The sequence below is a fragment of the Tasmannia lanceolata genome, unplaced genomic scaffold, assembly GCF_043159265.1.
Source record: "Tasmannia lanceolata isolate RefF3 unplaced genomic scaffold, GAP_Taslan_0.1 ptg000021l, whole genome shotgun sequence".
Classification (NCBI taxonomy): domain Eukaryota; kingdom Viridiplantae; phylum Streptophyta; class Magnoliopsida; order Canellales; family Winteraceae; genus Tasmannia; species Tasmannia lanceolata.
This window is the reverse complement of record NW_027518698.1, coordinates 7106117-7122931: the sequence shown is the minus strand read 5'-3', so window position 1 is coordinate 7122931 and position 16815 is coordinate 7106117. Positions and strand designations below refer to the sequence as shown.

The following is a 16815-nucleotide window of genomic DNA, read 5'->3' as shown; positions in this document are numbered from 1 at the left end:
CTATGGTCTCTTATACCCTTTGAACATCATACAACTATGATGTCTCATTTCCTTGGAATCCGTATAAATACGGTATTTCATCTTGCCCAAGCCCATTCAAAAATGATGCTGCATTTTCATTAAGAATCTTTCAAAAGTCATCCATTATTCTCTGAGACCATTTGAAAATGACGTCTCATTTCCTCTGAAGCTGTTCAAAAGCGATATTCCTTTCCCTCCGAAAATCCATTTGAAAATGGTATCCCATTTCTCTCGTTGCCAGCGGCACCGCAGCGGGTTTGTTTTATTGCATTCCAATTCTAGGATTTCATCTAACGTCTTGCATTATATTAGGTTGCATTGTGTTTAGGGGGTCCTTTGTCGATTAAAGCTACGCAAAATGGTTCTGTCATTTTGACTTTGGTATTCGATGACTACGTCGTCTCTACCAAAGAGGGGCATCTGTAGACACCCACATTTTGCTTTACTTTAACCAACAATAACCTAATATATTGATCCATCCTCAAATTTTTTGAAAAAAACAAAATGATAAAGAGATGTACCTGGTGAGATGATTAGATCCGAAAAATTGAAAAATACCCTGATTAGTGAATTTAGTGTGTTAAATCCATGTGAGAACCCCCTCTATCATTGATTTATATGTTTTAGGTCATTAATATCTTGATCTGACTTTACGGATCATCAATCGGGACAAAATAAGCTAGGGTCACTTCATAGCCCGGACCCTGATTCCATTCCGAGACCCGATTTCCGTAAATCGTTAGATCAATGACAGATCTTGACCTGGGTCTCACCATCCAAAACCACCTAACCTCTCCTCTCATCCTAACCATCCAAACCTCACCTAACCTCACCTAACCTCTCCTCTCATCCTAACCACCCAAACCTCACCTAACCTCACCTAACCTTACCTAACCTCACCTAACCTTACCTAACCTCACCTAACCTCACCTAACCTCCTATCCCATTCTCCTATAAATACCCTCTCATCCCACCATCCAAAGAGAAGAAGAAAAAGAACCCCTCTCTTAGAAAATTCATCCCTCTCCCTCATCTCTTCAAGGGTTCGGCCATCCTTGCCGGATCGGGTGATTTTATACGTTGGGTGATATATATCAAAAGCGGTCATTATCAAGCAAGGAATCATCTTCAAGGAATTAACATCAAAGAAAAATCAAACACAAAGTGGGTTTTCAAAGAGGTAGGCATTTATTTCAATTCTATGTAGGGTCTTTTTTCATGCATATCTTTTACTTTAAAAGAAAAACCATGTTAGGAAGCATCTAGGATCAATCTTTACTCATATTCTTCTTGATGGTAGACTTTGAAGTTATACATGTTTCCCTCTTCTCTTAACCCATCTGGTCTTCATTTTTATTTTTCCCTAATGGTTCACACCCTGGCTCCCCCTGGTTAGCCTCTGGTTAGCTCCTGGTTGCACCCAGGTTCGCTGCTGGTTGCACCCAGGTTCGATACTGGTTGCACCCTGGTTCCCTGCTGGTTCGCACCCTGGTTCCCTGCTGGTTCGCACTCTGGTTCCCTACTAATTCGCACCCTGGTTCGCACCCTGGCCAGCCCCTGGTTATACTCTGGTTCGTACCCTGGTTCACACCCTGGTTCCCCCTGGTTAGCCTCTGGTTAGACCCTGGTTGCACCCAGGTTCGTTGCTGGTTGCACCCAGGTTCGATACTGGTTCGCACCCTGGTTCCCTGCTGGTTCGCACTCTGGTTAGACCCTGGTTGCACCCAGGTTCGCTGCTGGTTGCACCCAGGTTCCCTGCTGGTTGCACCCTGGTTCCCCTGCTGGTTCGCACCCTGGTTCCCTGCTGGTTCGCACCCTGGTGCACCCTGGTCCGCACCCTGGTTTGTACCCTGCTTCCTCCTGGTTAGACCATGGCTAGTCTCGGGTTTGCTCCTAACTTAGACCCAACTCACTAAACCCCATACCCATAAGCCTTAAACCCTATAACCATAGCCACACATCAACCCAAGCCATACCTTTGTCCACTCACTGAGGCACACCATTTATCCATAAATCTGGTTACATTAAATCTAACCCAGCCAGGCCACCTGCAGCTTAAGACAAATCGCCCCAATACAATCCAACCAAGTGGGATCCCAACCCAGCTCAACTGAGTCAACTCTAGCCAACCTCCCTAGTCGAGTTGACCCAACTCTCTAGTCGAGTATGCTCAACCTCTTTAACTGATTGGACTCTCCCCTTAGTTGACTCAATCCAATTCCTTAATCAACCCATCCCAATGCAACCGAGTCGCATTCGACCAAGTTGCGGCCTTCCATGTCACAACCGAGTCATTCCCCTATTCTACTAATACCCTTTTACACCTAATAGAACTTCCTCCCTTTTGCCTAACCAAGTCATATTCCAACACAATCTGAGTCGCATGTCTGAATCCATTTGGCCGAATCTCATAAGCCCGCCCATTTTGAATTCCCAAAATTCAAACCCTTGATGATTCCTATATGCTCAATTCTTTGATGCAAATTCCCAATTCCAAAATCCCATTGCTAAATCAATGTTTCTGAATCTCAAGTCCAATGCTCAAATACAAACCCGATTCCTGATCCAAATACCAATTCTGTTTTCCAAAATCCAAGTAACCTCCCCAGTGGAACTACGTGTGGCTTGATCCCCATCACGGGGTACGTAGGCAATTTGGCACTCCCAAGTTCAGTCGCACCTTTCTCTATCTTTCCCATTCCCTCACACTATTCATCATCTCGATTCATCTCGTGTCTCTCGGAACCATTGGATTATGGTTTCCGTCGTAAGGACCCTTAGAGCCCAATTTAGGAACACCGGTGTCGTGTCGTGTCCTAAGTTTTAGGGAGTCTTAGGTTTTAGGAGTCCAGCCTCATCACGGACGCTTGCTGTGTATAGCAACCGTGCCATAGGTCTAGTTACACTAGTCACCCACTCTTTCCCTAGGACAAGCCTAGTAAACTAGGATGTAGGCAAACCTGCATTAGTCTAAGGGACCATTTGCATTTAGATGAGAATCATATAGCATCTTAGATGAAATCCTAAGATAATAAAATCCTCAACTTGAATTAAATAACTTCTCCTAAAACTGTTGAAACAGTCAATCCCGTCTAGGTCGGTGTCCTAGTTGAGTTAGGCATAAGTAGCTTAGCTTAGGTGCACCGAACTACGTCGACTCTGATCCCAGTGAGGCTTGGGTACGTAGGCAGCTTGGATGTCTGACGGCATACCACCCGCGAGTCGGCACCACAACAAATTGTGGTGTTTTGGATATTAATTTTCTTGTAAATGCTTAATCAAATCATTTAGGGCTTTCCATGAAATTAGAATTCTAGGAGAACTTTCACTTAGAATGAATCCAGACAAATTAATAAATCAAGATACACATCTAGGATTCACATTGAAATTAGATCATAGGATGCATGTCACTTAGTTCGCACATTAACATAGAGTTGAATGAGCCATTTAAAATAAATTTAAAAGAGTTAGCTTTTGGAATCGAAGACCGATTATCGGGCAGGAATGGTGCATGTGGCGGATAACTCCCCATACCTTCCATTCTCGTAACCAGGTAGCGAGTCTAGATTTCTGGTTAATTTCGGGTCCTAGATCCCACATCTAGGTGGCGACTCTGTCATTCTCTTTCGTGTGGAGTTCGGATTGCCTTAGTGATCCCAAGTTCACATGAAAGATGAATTCAAATCAATATTAAAATGCACACGCCAATCGCGTGGATACGAGAGACCAAGAGAGAGAGCGCGGCGGCTCGCGCCCCACCCCTCTCGCGGGATCCGGGTACCACAATGAGGCGTCGAGTAAAGAAATAAGGACTTTGCAGAGATTGGCAGCTAATTTCGTCATTTGTGGAGGAGAGTTGTATCGACGGTCTTTCGATGGAATTCAACTCTTATGTGTCACTGAAGATCAGGCAGAAGAAATTCTCGCAGATATTCATGAAGGGGTGTGTGGGCCTCATATGAATGGGAAGATGTTGGCAAGGAAGATCCTACGTCTGGGGTATTATTGGCCGACATTAGAAGCAGATTGTCACACATTTGTGAAGAGATGCTATAAATGTCAGATACATGCGAATCTCATCCATGTACCACCCACCGAATTGCATTCTCTTACCTCTCCTTGGCCGTTTTCGGTATGGGGAATTGACATCATTGGCAAGATTTCTCCCAAGTCGTCTAATGGTCACGAGTACATACTCGTTGCTATTGATTACTTCACCAAGTGGGTTGAGGCCGCTTCTTATGCAAAGCTTACATCCTCATCAGTTGCTAAATTCATACGCACCAACATAATTTGCAGATATGGAATTCCCCATGAACTTATCTCAGATAATGGATCTCATTTCAAGAAGGAAGTAATCTCTCTTTGCGAAGAGTTCAAGATTAAGCATCATAAATCCTCGCCTTATCGTCCGCAGACAAATGGAGCGGTAGAAGCTGCAAACAAAAATGTCAAGACTATCATTAGCAAAATGTCAGAAACTTATAAAGATTGGTCGAATAAGTTACCATACGCCTTGTGGGCTTACAGAACATCAATTAGGGCTTCAACTGGGGCAACCCCTTACTCTCTTGTTTACGGGATGGAAGCAGTGCTACCTGTTGAGATCCGTGTACCTTCGCTCCGAGTATTGACTGAAGTCAAGTTACCAGAAAATGAATGGGCAGATGCCAGGTATAAAGAGTTGAACATGCTAGACGAGAAGAGATTAAAGGCGCTTTACCATGTGCAAGGTTATCAGCGCAGAATAGCCCATGCTTTTAATAAAAAGGTTAAGGTCAGAGATTTAGAAGAAGGCAATCTTGTTCTAAAAGAGAATCGAGCACCAATGTTTGACCCAAGGGGCAAGTTCAAACCAAATTGGTCAGGACCATACATTGTGGACCAAATCTTACCCGGAAAAGCCGTCAAGCTCCGTAATTTAAATGGAGAAATATTGCCAGAACCAACAAATCTTGATCAACTCAAGAGGTTCTATGCTTGAACATCAGAAGGCCGTCCTTTGGCCGAATAAATCCCAAATTCATAACCAAAAATCAAAAAATTTATAACCTTTTGCAAACCCTTTTGAGCCTAAATAAAATTTTCCTTCAAATCCCAATATACTAGGGGCATTCGCCCTGAACTACGCATGATCTGATTCCTACACTGGGATACGTAGGCAACCTGTTCATAGGTTCGGTCGAGACCCTTGCAAAACCTTAAGCCATTCTTTGAAAAGCCCTACCTCACCTATAAAGTCCTTTTGGTGTTCAAGTAAAAATAAAAGAAGATAAAAAAAAAATAATAAAAAAGAAAAGAAATGGAGCTTGAAGATCCGCTAGATTGAAAAACATGAAAAGGCGATCTAGGCAAAATTTAGGATCATTCTCCTGCTAAGTTGAAAACCTGAAAGGGCGGCTTAGGCAAAAGGTAAGGGGGTGGCCCGCTGAGTCGAAAACCTGAAAAGGCGATTCAGGCAAAAGTTAAGGCCGAGCGGTCCACCAAGTTGAAAATCCAAAAAAGGAAGACTTGGTCGTGGTAAGATTGGATTCACGCCAAAAGAATTACATCGGTCTCTGAACTCGCGGTAGGTCAGGCGAAGCTAATACACAATGATTCTCGAAACTAGGGGCATTAATTTTGAAGCAATCTGAAAGTTGATAGAAAGATATATGAGGTATCACTGTATTAAAAATAAGTGAAGATGTTTATCAATGGAGAAACGTTCTTTAAAAGAGGCTAGTCTAACCCAAAAGAAAATACTGATAAGTCAGAAGCATCACGAGATTACTGGAGTAATCTTTCTTATTTTGTGTTTTTATTACAAGTGTCTGTAGTTCTATTTAAAAAAAAAAAATTTATTTTTAGAATTGTTGTAGGGTGCAATCACTCTGAAGGCAGGTTCATTAACAGGTTCTGAGGAACTTGGAAAAAGGTGACGCTGTCACGAATGACGAAGATCTTTGAAAGAATAATCTCTGGTCAACGAATAGAAGAAGGTTAGAATGCCTCAAACTGAGGCAGATTGCTAATGAAGTGGCATCCCATATTTAAGCCCTGAAGTTCTTTCGCTGCATAGTGTTATTAAATCCTTTGCTTCTAAAGTTGTTAATTGGAAATTTCGATTTCTCTCAAAGCTCAAATCATCATATCTCTCTGAATCCATTTGGAAAAAGATATTTTCTCTCTGAACATCACACAAATATGATATCTCGCTTCCTTGGAGTCCGTACAAATACGGTATTTCACTCTCCGAGTCCATACGACTATGATCTCTTATCCCCTTTGAACATCATACAACTATGATGTCTCATTTCCTTGGAATCCGTACAAATACGGTATTTCATTCTCTTCGAGTTCATACAACTATGGTCTCTTATCCCCTTTGAACATCATACAACTATGATGTCTCATTTCCTTGGAATCCGTACAAATACGGTATTTCATTCTCTTCGAATCCATACAACTATGGTCTCTTATACCCTTTGAACATCATACAACTATGATGTCTCATTTCCTTGGAATCCGTATAAATACGGTATTTTATCTTGCCCAAGCCCATTCAAAAATGATGCTGCATTTTCATTAAGAATCTTTCAAAAGTCATCCATTATTCTCTGAGACCATTTGAAAATGACGTCTCATTTCCTCTGAAGCTGTTCAAAAGCGATATTCCTTTCCCTCCGAAAATCCATTTGAAAATGGTATCCCATTTCTCTCGTTGCCAGCGGCACCGCAGCGGGTTTGTTTTATTGCATTCCAATTCTAGGATTTCATCTAAGGTCTTGCATTATATTAGGTTGCATTGTGTTTAGGGGGTCCTTTGTCGATTAAAGCTACGCAAAATGGTTCTGTCATTTTGACTTTGGTATTCGATGACTACGTCGTCTCTACCAAAGAGGGGCATCTGTAGACACCCACATTTTGCTTTACTTTAACCAACAATAACCTAATATATTGATCCATCCTCAAATTTTTTGAAAAAAAACAAAATGATAAAGAGATGTACCTGGTGAGATGATTAGATCCGAAAAATTGAAAAATACCCTGATTAGTGAATTTAGTGTGTTAAATCCATGTGAGAACCCCCTCTATCATTGATTTATATGTTTTAGGTCATTAATATCTTGATCTGACTTTACGGATCATCAATCGGGACAAAATAAGCTAGGGTCACTTCATAGCCCGGACCCTGATTCCATTCCGAGACCCGATTTCCGTAAATCGTTAGATCAATGACAGATCTTGACCTGGGTCTCACCATCCAAAACCACCTAACCTCTCCTCTCATCCTAACCATCCAAACCTCACCTAACCTCACCTAACCTCTCCTCTCATCCTAACCACCCAAACCTCACCTAACCTCACCTAACCTCACCTAACCTTACCTAACCTCACCTAACCTTACCTAACCTCACCTAACCTCACCTAACCTCCTATCCCATTCTCCTATAAATACCCTCTCATCCCACCATCCAAGAGAGAAGAAGAAAAAGAATCCCTCTCTTAGAAAATTCATCCCTCTCCCTCATCTCTTCAAGGGTTCGGCCATCCTTGCCGGATCGGGTGATACGTTGGGTGATATATATCAAAAGCAGTCATTATCAAGCAAGGAATCATCTTCAAGGAATTAACATCAAAGAAAAATCAAACACAAAGTGGGTTTTCAAAGAGGTAGGCATTTATTTTAATTCTATGTAGGGTCTGTTTTCATGCATATCTTTTACTTTAAAAGAAAAACCATGTTAGGAAGCATCTAGGATCAATCTTTACTCATTCTTCTTGATGGTAGACTTTGAAGTTATACATGTTTCCCTCTTCTCTTAACCCATCTTATCTTCATTTTTATTTTTCCCTAATGGTTCACACCCTGGTTCCCCCTGGTTAGCCTCTGGTTAGACCCTGGTTGCACCCAGGTTCGTTGCTGGTTGCACCCAGGTTCGATACTGGTTCGCACCCTGGTTCCCTGCTGGTTTGCACTCTGGTTAGACCCTGGTTGCACCCAGGTTCGTTGCTGGTTGCACCCAGGTTCGATACTGGTTCACACCCAGGTTCGCTGCGGGTTGCACCCAGGTTCCCTGCTGGTTGCACCCTGGTTTCCCTGCTGGTTGCACCCTGGTTCCCCTGCTGGTTCGCACCCTGGTTCCCTGCTGGTTCGCACTCTGGTTAGACCCTGGTTGCACCCAGGTTCGCTGCTGGTTGCACCCAGGTTCCCTGCTGGTTGCACCCTGGTTCCCCTGCTGGTTCGCACCCTGGTTCCCTGCTGGTTCGCACCCTGGTGCACCCTGGTCCGCACCCTGGTTTGTACCCTGCTTCCTCCTAGTTAGACCATGGCTAGTCTCGGGTTTGCTCCTAACTTAGACCCGACTCACTTGACCCTAACCATTAACCCAATCCAACCTAACCATTAACCACACCTAAACCCATACCCATAAGCCTTAAACCCTATAACCATAGCCACACATCATACACCACATGCCTTTCATTCATCCACCCAACAGTACCTTCATACACCCCTACAATAGACCCGGCCAACCCAGTTAACCCGGCCATCGGGCCCATTCGGCCCAATTAATTCATTCCCCTTTAGAGCCACTTTGCCCTATTGGTTCCTAAGATACTCCAACCACCCAAACCTCAAGCCGCACCCCAATCCACGCTCAACCAGTTCCAATCCAGTCTAAGCCAAGTCAACCCGCACTTGACCTTGACCATTAACCCAATCCAATCCAACTCAACCATTAACCCCACCTAACCTGACCCTAGCACAACTCAACCGAGTCACATCAACCCAAGCCATACCTTTGTCCACTCACTGAGGCACACCATTTATCCATAAATCTGGTTACATTAAATCTAACCCAGCCAGGCCACCTGCAGCTTAAGTCAAATCGCCCCAATACAATCCATCCAAGTGGGATCCCAACCCAGCTCAACTGAGTCAACTCTAGCCAACCTCCCTAGTCGAGTTGACCCAACTCTCTAGTCGAGTATGCTCAACCTCTTTAACCGATTGGACTCTCCCCTTAGTTGACTCAATCCAATTCCTTAATCAACCCATCCCAATGCAACCGAGTCGCATTCGACCAAGTTGCGGCCTTCCATGTCACAACCGAGTCATTCCCCTATTCTACTAATGCCCTTTTACACCTAATAGAACTTCCTCCCTTTTGCCTAACCAAGTCATATCCCAACACAATCTGAGTCGCATGTCTGAATCCATTTGACCGAATCTCATAAGCCCGCCCATTTTGAATTCCCAAAATTCAAACCCTTGATGATTCCTATATGCTCAATTCTTTGATACAAATTCCCAATTCCAAAATCCCATTGCTAAATCAATGTTTCTGAATCTCAAGTCCAATGCTCAAATACAAACCCGATTCCTGATCCAAATACCAATCCTGTTTTCCAAAATCCAAGCAACCTCCCCAGCGGAACTACGTGTGGCTTGATCCCCATCGCGGGGTACGTAGGCAATTTGGCACTCCCAAGTTCAGTCGCACCTTTCTCTATCTTTCTCATTCCCTCACACTATTTCATCATCTCTTCCATTTTTTTTTTCACTAACCTCGAGAATTTAAATCGATTTGTCTTGTGTCTTTCGGAACCGTTGGATCACGGTTTCCGTCGTAAGGACCCTTAGAGCCCAATTTAGGAACACCGGTGTCGTGTCGTGTCCTAAGTTTTAGAGAGTCCTAGAGTTAGGAGTCCAGCCTCATCACGGACGCTTGCTATGTATAGCAACCGTGCCATAGGTCTAGTTACACTAGTCACCCAATCTTTCCCTAGGACAAGCCTAGTAAACTAGGATGTAAGGCAAACCTGCATTAGTCTAAGGGACCATTTGCATTTAGATGAGAATCATATAGCGTCTTAGATGAAATCCTAAGATAATAAAATCCTCAACTTGAATTAAATAACTTCTCCTAAAACTGTTGAAACAGTCAATCCCGTCTAGGTCGGTGTCTTAGTTGAGTTAGGCATATGTAACTTAGCTTAGGTGCACCGAACTACGTCGACTCTGATCCCAGTAAGGCTTGGGTACGTAGGCAGCTTGGATGTCTGATGGCATACCACCCGCGAGTCGGCACCACAAACAAATTGTGGTGTTTTGTATATTAATTTTCTTGTAAATGCTTAATCAAATCACTTAGGATTTTCCATGAAATTAGAATTCTAGGAGAACTTTCACTTAGAATGAATCCAGACAAATTAATAAATCAAGATACACATCTAGGATTCACATTAAAATTAGATCATAGGATGCATGTCACTTAGTTCGCACATTAACATAGAGTTGAATGAGCCATTTAAAATAAATTTAAAAGAATTAGCTTTTGGAATCGAAGACCGATTATCGGGCAGGAATGGTGCATGTGGCGGATAACTCCCCATACCTTCCATTCTCGTAACCAGGTAGCGAGTCTAGATTTCTGGTTAATTACGGGTCCTAGATCCCACATCTAGGTGGCGACTCTGTCAGTCTCTTTCGTGTGGAATTCGGATTGCCTTAGTGATCCCAAGTTCACAGGAAAGATTAATTCAAATCAACATTAAAATGCACACGCCAATCGCGTGGGTACGAGAGACCAAGAGAGAGAGCGCGGCGGCTCGCGCCCCACCCTCCCTCGCGGGCTAGGTCCCACACTATTCTTTCCTTTCCTTATTATTTTTCTTCCTTCTTTGCTCCTGTGGCTTTAGGTTAATGATTGGACTCCGTTTCTAGCCTTAAAGCTTATTTATAAGCTGGGAATCTTTATTGATGTTTAGGAGTAATATTAAGATTTGATTTACTCATGCCTTCTAAGGATTATCATAGAACGGGCGATGAAGGCGTTAGCCCAAGCCCATCTTTAGGGGACTTGCTCGGTCATCGTAGCGCTCCCCGCTCTCCTCTTTCTTTTTAGTGAACTTTCTTAGTCTTTTAGACACCTGTAGAAATTAGAGCCCTTCTCATTGCTAGGGCAATAAAAGAGTTATCTAGAGCCCCTATTTAGGAGACCATTGTGGTCTCATTAGCGAGTTACACTAGGAGACACACTCTATCTCATTAAGGCAGTTCTCATTTGGAGACAAGCCTTGTTATTTAGAGCCTACGCTCAGGGAGGTTACCTTGATTTTGATAGATAGTGTACCCATAAGAGGTATGCCTTTCCTCATTTATAGAGTCCCTCCCTAAGTTGTACCCCAGCTTATAACCGTATTTAATCGTTGCAAGGGCGATGATAAGGTTAGTTGGAGCCTTTCTTATGAGACATACACTGTCTCATTAGTGGTAGTTGCTTCCCCTTTATAGGAGACATGCCTTGTCTCATTTACTTTGGTTGTTCTTGCCATATAGGAGTCATTCTTTGACTTATTTGCCCTCATATTTTAGTAGTGCTATTAGAGAGTCTCTGACTCATTTACCCCCCTTCTTTAGTGTTATTAGTTAGGAGTTTCTTCTTTAGAGTTGTTGCTGCTCTCCTTAGTTAGAGACCATCTCAGTCTTATTAGAGCTTTGCTTGCTTGGGATCTTAGATCATTTTTCAGTGTTCTTGGGATACTAGCTTACTGGTTTAGGGGTTTCCCCTGTTAGCCCTAGGATTTAGCCCTCGGGTGTTGCTTTGTATATTTCCATAGGTCTTTGACTAAAAGGGTGAAAATATTTAAAAATCCAAAAAACATTTAAAGCATTTTAAAAATCCAAAAATATTGGAAAAACTTTAAAATCCAAAAAATATTGGAATATTTGAAAACTCAAAAACACCAGAAATTTAAAACATAAAAAACATTTGAAAACATCAAAAGCCTTAAATCATTTAGAGTGTTAAGTTTTAGTGGTAGTTAGGAGAGTTCGATTCCGAACTATATTGGCTTGATCCTCTTCCACGAGGTACGTAGTGAAGCTTGGGATCTTTATCTCAAGTCCAGCCAAACTTTGTAAATAGACTTTGTAAATTTTTTAAAAATCATTTATACAACTTTAAAACCATGTTTTCAAAAAGGTCTTCCTCTAGAGTTAGGAGTTTGTCCTAGGTAGAGAGTTTTAGAGTTAGGAGTTTGTCTTTGTGTGTTGTGTGTTTTGTTTGTGTTAGAGTTAAGAGTTTGTTATGCCTCCGTCCGGTCAGTTGGCGATTCACATCGCCGACTGATGACTAGGTCTAGGATGCGTTAGTGATCCCATTGTTTTCATTAGGACACACAGCCTAGTTACACATAGGTTATAGGAACCACCTGCATTAGCTTAGGGCTAACCTGCATTTAGTTAGGGCATATAGGGTGTCCTAAAATTTACAATCCACTAAAATTTAAATAATCGCACAAGAAGTTTTAATAACTAGTCTGGTCTTTTAGGTCGAGTCTAGGATAGAGGTCTAAATGTCTTAGGCATCATAGTTTAGAATAGGGGCGAAGAACTACGTGACTCTGATTCTCGTGGAGGCGGGGATACGTCAGGTGCTTGCGTGAACATCAGACCATCCAAGAGTCGAGGAGTACGTTTAGAGTTTAAGATTTGTCTTGTTGTATCATATGTGATGTCGAGTTGTATTATATGTTCTGTTGTGTTTTCTTACTTTCCTGTACAGACCTTATACCTTTAGCTGTAGTATGCATGTGCTTGTCCACCAGAACTTAGACAACCATTACGCAGGTCACTCATAACCTAGCAATGCTTAGGTGACACTTCTTTTATTTATTTTGTATGTGCTTTTTATCCCCGGGTCATGCATGTTTAGGTAGACGTCCACTCGGGGATATTTGTTCCTATTTTACATGATTTTCACCCAAAACTCTTGAAGGTTAATAATAAATGGCATAAGAGACCAAGTGCTTGCACTCGGACGAATTAGGGGTGCTCTTAGGACCTTCTCCATTCATAATCAGGCACGAGCTCATATATATTTCTGGTTATCCATGGTATACAGAGCATATTTATTTTTGGGGTTCCATGGCCTATCCATGGATAGCGACTCTGAGTTTGTTTTAGGTACGTCTTGGTTTCGAGCCTTGGCTCCAGATCAAGAGGTATCTCATTTATCACCACTCGTGCTATGCTATGAGGGTAGCAACCATTTCGAGAGTTCCTTGGTAGAGCTCTCCTTCACACGTGGATGATCCAGAGGCCGCTGGGGGTCGTCCCCTACCTGTCTCTTAGGATCGGGGTCCACAGGCTAGCGACTCTGCTGAGGATATTCTTGAAACATTGCCTAACTCTATTAAAATGCCATTTTTACTGACTTTGGAGAAATTTGGGTGAAAATTATTTTAAATGGGAGCTCTATTGTTAGAATCCGGGGCACCAGATAGGTCCGTAATTAAAACGAGGGATTCACACACTGCACATCATACATTATCATATTCTTTATTTCTTTCATTGTTTTTCATTATCATTGGTTCCACGGGATAGATTCAATGCATACCAGATGGGATGTCATTACCATGCTTGTGCTGTTGTATCTGTTTCCAAGCTACGCGCCGGTGCTGCATCCGTAAACACTAGGTGTACTTGTGTTTACAGCAGCCGATGAGTAATGAAGTATACTATGTATAACACTAGGTGTACTTGTGCTATACATCTAAAGTATGGATCATATGCATAGTGCCCGATAAGTTGAGTCCGGAGCCCTACTTTATTTCATATATATTATATATATAAATATATTTGTTGACTTAGTGAAACCCAACTAGAAAGTACCCGTGTTTATATATGTATATATTGTATCCATATAGGGATGAACATGTGTTGCATACACATGTGAAGCGTAGAGTTAGGAGCTTTGTCCCACTTGTAGACTAGGGTAGCTTATTTTATATGGCTACAACACGGTCCTAGTACACTCACAAGTCTGTCTTGAGTCGAGACTTCCTTGACTCCGCTAGATTAGAATTAGGGCTGGTGCCTCTGGTTAGGATATATGTATATGTATATATATATATATATCTATATATATATATTGATTTTTAGATTAGGGCTTTCCTCTTAGTTAGGGTTCTTTAGTCAATTCAATCAGTTATATCCATTCTTTATTCAGATATAGATCTGGTTTGTGGCTTTTATTTGCCATTACCATGGTCATAATCTATCCTTCGATCTTTCAGTCATTGGAACTGACCTGTTGTCATATTTTCTCATCTATGGCCAGTCCGTTATTTGATTATCTTTCTCCGGTGACTACACTTCATTTATTGATTAAGAACTTACCTTGTCACTGTCAGTTGAGTATTAGTATTCTTACTAAGAGTCTTGCACTACTATTTTTTCATTCATACACTCTTTGGTTGAGCTGTGGGGATCCCTTGTATAGCCGTTATGCTGCCGGATTTTATCTAGAACATTTTGAGCATGACCGCCGTTCCTTAGAGTTAGGTAAACCATGAGTTTATCTTGCCACTACCCTTTTGTAGCACTAGCATTTTCATGCTGCCGGATTTTATCCAAAATATTTTGAGCATGACCGCTATTCTTTAGAGTTAGTTAAACCATGAGTTTACCTTACCTTGACTATCTTATATAGCCGTTATGCTATCAAATTTTACTCAGTAAAGGATAAACCATGAGTTTGTTTTATCATGATCCTTTTGTTTATTCTTATCTATCCATTTTGTGGATCGTTCATCAGATTACTTTCATTATTAGATTATTGGCCTGTATATGTTGCTTTCGTGGTCACAATCTATTTGTTACCCTTTGATAGAATACTTATTCTTTTGTTGTGTCATAGATTCAATTTGTGTATGTATTATTCATTAGGGTATAAGCTTGTCTGTATACCTGTTTCTTCTTGAGATCTGGCCGATAGCTTGTTCGCTGTCCCTATGGGCATGGTTTATCACTTTGATCTCCTTGACCGTATAGTTGTTGTTATTTGTCACCAGATTTAGATCCAGTTTATGACCTACTTCTGTCATTCTATGGTTGTGGTCTATTTTCTGATCTCCTGATCATTTTGATTATTGATGAAAAATTTGGTGTCGCCGATTGTATCCTCCCCTTATAATTGATCATCAATCTTATCCTTATCATTTGTTTATGGATATCTCCATTCTCTCATGATTTTGTCTTGTCTGGGTGTTAGGTTTGATCATGGCAAACAATGTGTTGAGGAGTTGGATAAAGGTGACTATTAAAACTCTTTCACGTGAGCATTCAGAGAGGAGTATGGCTGAGAAGTTTATTAGTACATTCAATCATTTGAGCATACTCGGAATAAACTAAAAATTTCTCCAAGCAGCTGCCAATCTTTGGGATCCTACTCTTCATGTCTTTAGATTTGGTCCCTTTGAACTTTGTCCTATCTTTGAGGATTGGTGCGTCTTATTAGAGCTCCCATTGGAAGGACTCTGGGTACAATCTCTGAGTCCAGATGACCCTCATTCTCTTTTCTGCAAATTGTTTAAAAATACCACGGTTGATGCTTTGTCATATTTTACAAACACAGGCGTGCGAGTTCAGGACCTTGTTAAGCTTTTTTCTAAAAACGTCGACCCTACTGACTCCCGTTTTCAGAGTTGTCGGCGTAATGCTTTGATTTTTTGTGTCTTCGCACGTTATGTCATTCGTGGAGATTCTTATAATGCTCCTTTGGCTTTGTTAGCTGTGGTGGATCAAATCAATGAAGGAAGTAATCATGTTCCTACCATACTAGCAGAAACTTTCTCCGGACTGGACCTTATTGCTCGTCAGGAGGTTCATGATAATTTCTTTGGGTGTGTAACTATTATACGTGTGGCTTTGTGAAAAACTCACTGTCCTCCGCCCACAAAGGCACGACAAATATACCTTGAAGGATTTTCCGTCCTGGCAACCAATAGCCAACCAACCGCAATCCATTGATGAGTGGCGAAATTGGTTGCAACACATGGAGAAAAATCAGTTTCGTTGTGTGAGTCATCCTTGCTTACAAGTTATCATTAGCACTTACCCGTATCCATTTGTTTATCTCATGGGTTTAGAAAAGTCAACCTTTTATGCACTAACCCGTTTGTTTCATCAGATCACGGGATATCCATGTCCTCCCGGAATTGTAACACCTCCTCCTTGTGAAAAACTGTCTCCTGATCTCATCAAGACCATTGTAGCTGCTTGGAGAAATAAGGTTGTGGAGAAGAGATTTGCCTTAACATCTAAGGTCTGATGTGGGGAATTACCGGGAAAATTCGTGGGCAAAAGAGCTTGGATTGCTGAACCTTGAGGATCTTCAGCATGATATTTTCATTTTTGTTATTTTTCATTTGTTTTTACCTGAACATAATCAGAGTCAAAGATTGTACTCCCAGTCTCATTATCATTGAAAATATAAAGAAAGGAGTTTTTACTTGATACATGTTATAGACAGTCAGTGATACAAAGTTTTATCATTCTCCATGTAGTCAATTGCTGACGTTGTAACCTGTGGATATAATCAATACAAAGTGTGTTTGTTTTCTTTTTCCTCTATTGGTGGAAACTACCTTATTTCATTTGTCAATCATTTAATCTAGTTTGCTAACTTACAATCAGGATTCTCAAAGATAACAACCATCGCTCTGAAAAAGGACCCCCAAGTTAAGCCCACTTGGTCTAGACCTACCTCAGTGTCTACACTTGTTCGTCACTTTGATTCCCCTGTGTCATCAACAATACCTTTACCATCTTCACCAGAGTCATCAGGTTCTTTTGAAGTAAACCAAATGGCTGACCCAATTGACCTTTTCTTGAACATGCAAGAAGTGATGAAAAACCTCACTCGAGACATGGCAGGAATGAAGGAGGAGATGGCCGACATGAAAACTCAGATAAGTGATAAGGCTTCTGCATCTAGAGGTCCCATACTTCCACCTCCTCAT

General features: G+C 41.6%; 1 long non-coding RNA gene across 1 annotated transcript; it reads left to right on the top strand.

Moving 5' to 3' along the window:
* The first annotated feature begins 6352 nt into the window (after nt 1-6352).
* On the top strand, nt 6353-16420 carry LOC143855538 (uncharacterized). Its single transcript, XR_013237905.1, has 3 exons — nt 6353-7677; nt 15066-15872; nt 15984-16420. It is a non-coding gene; the product is annotated as an uncharacterized LOC143855538 (long non-coding RNA).
* Nucleotides 16421-16815: the final 395 nt, after the last annotated feature.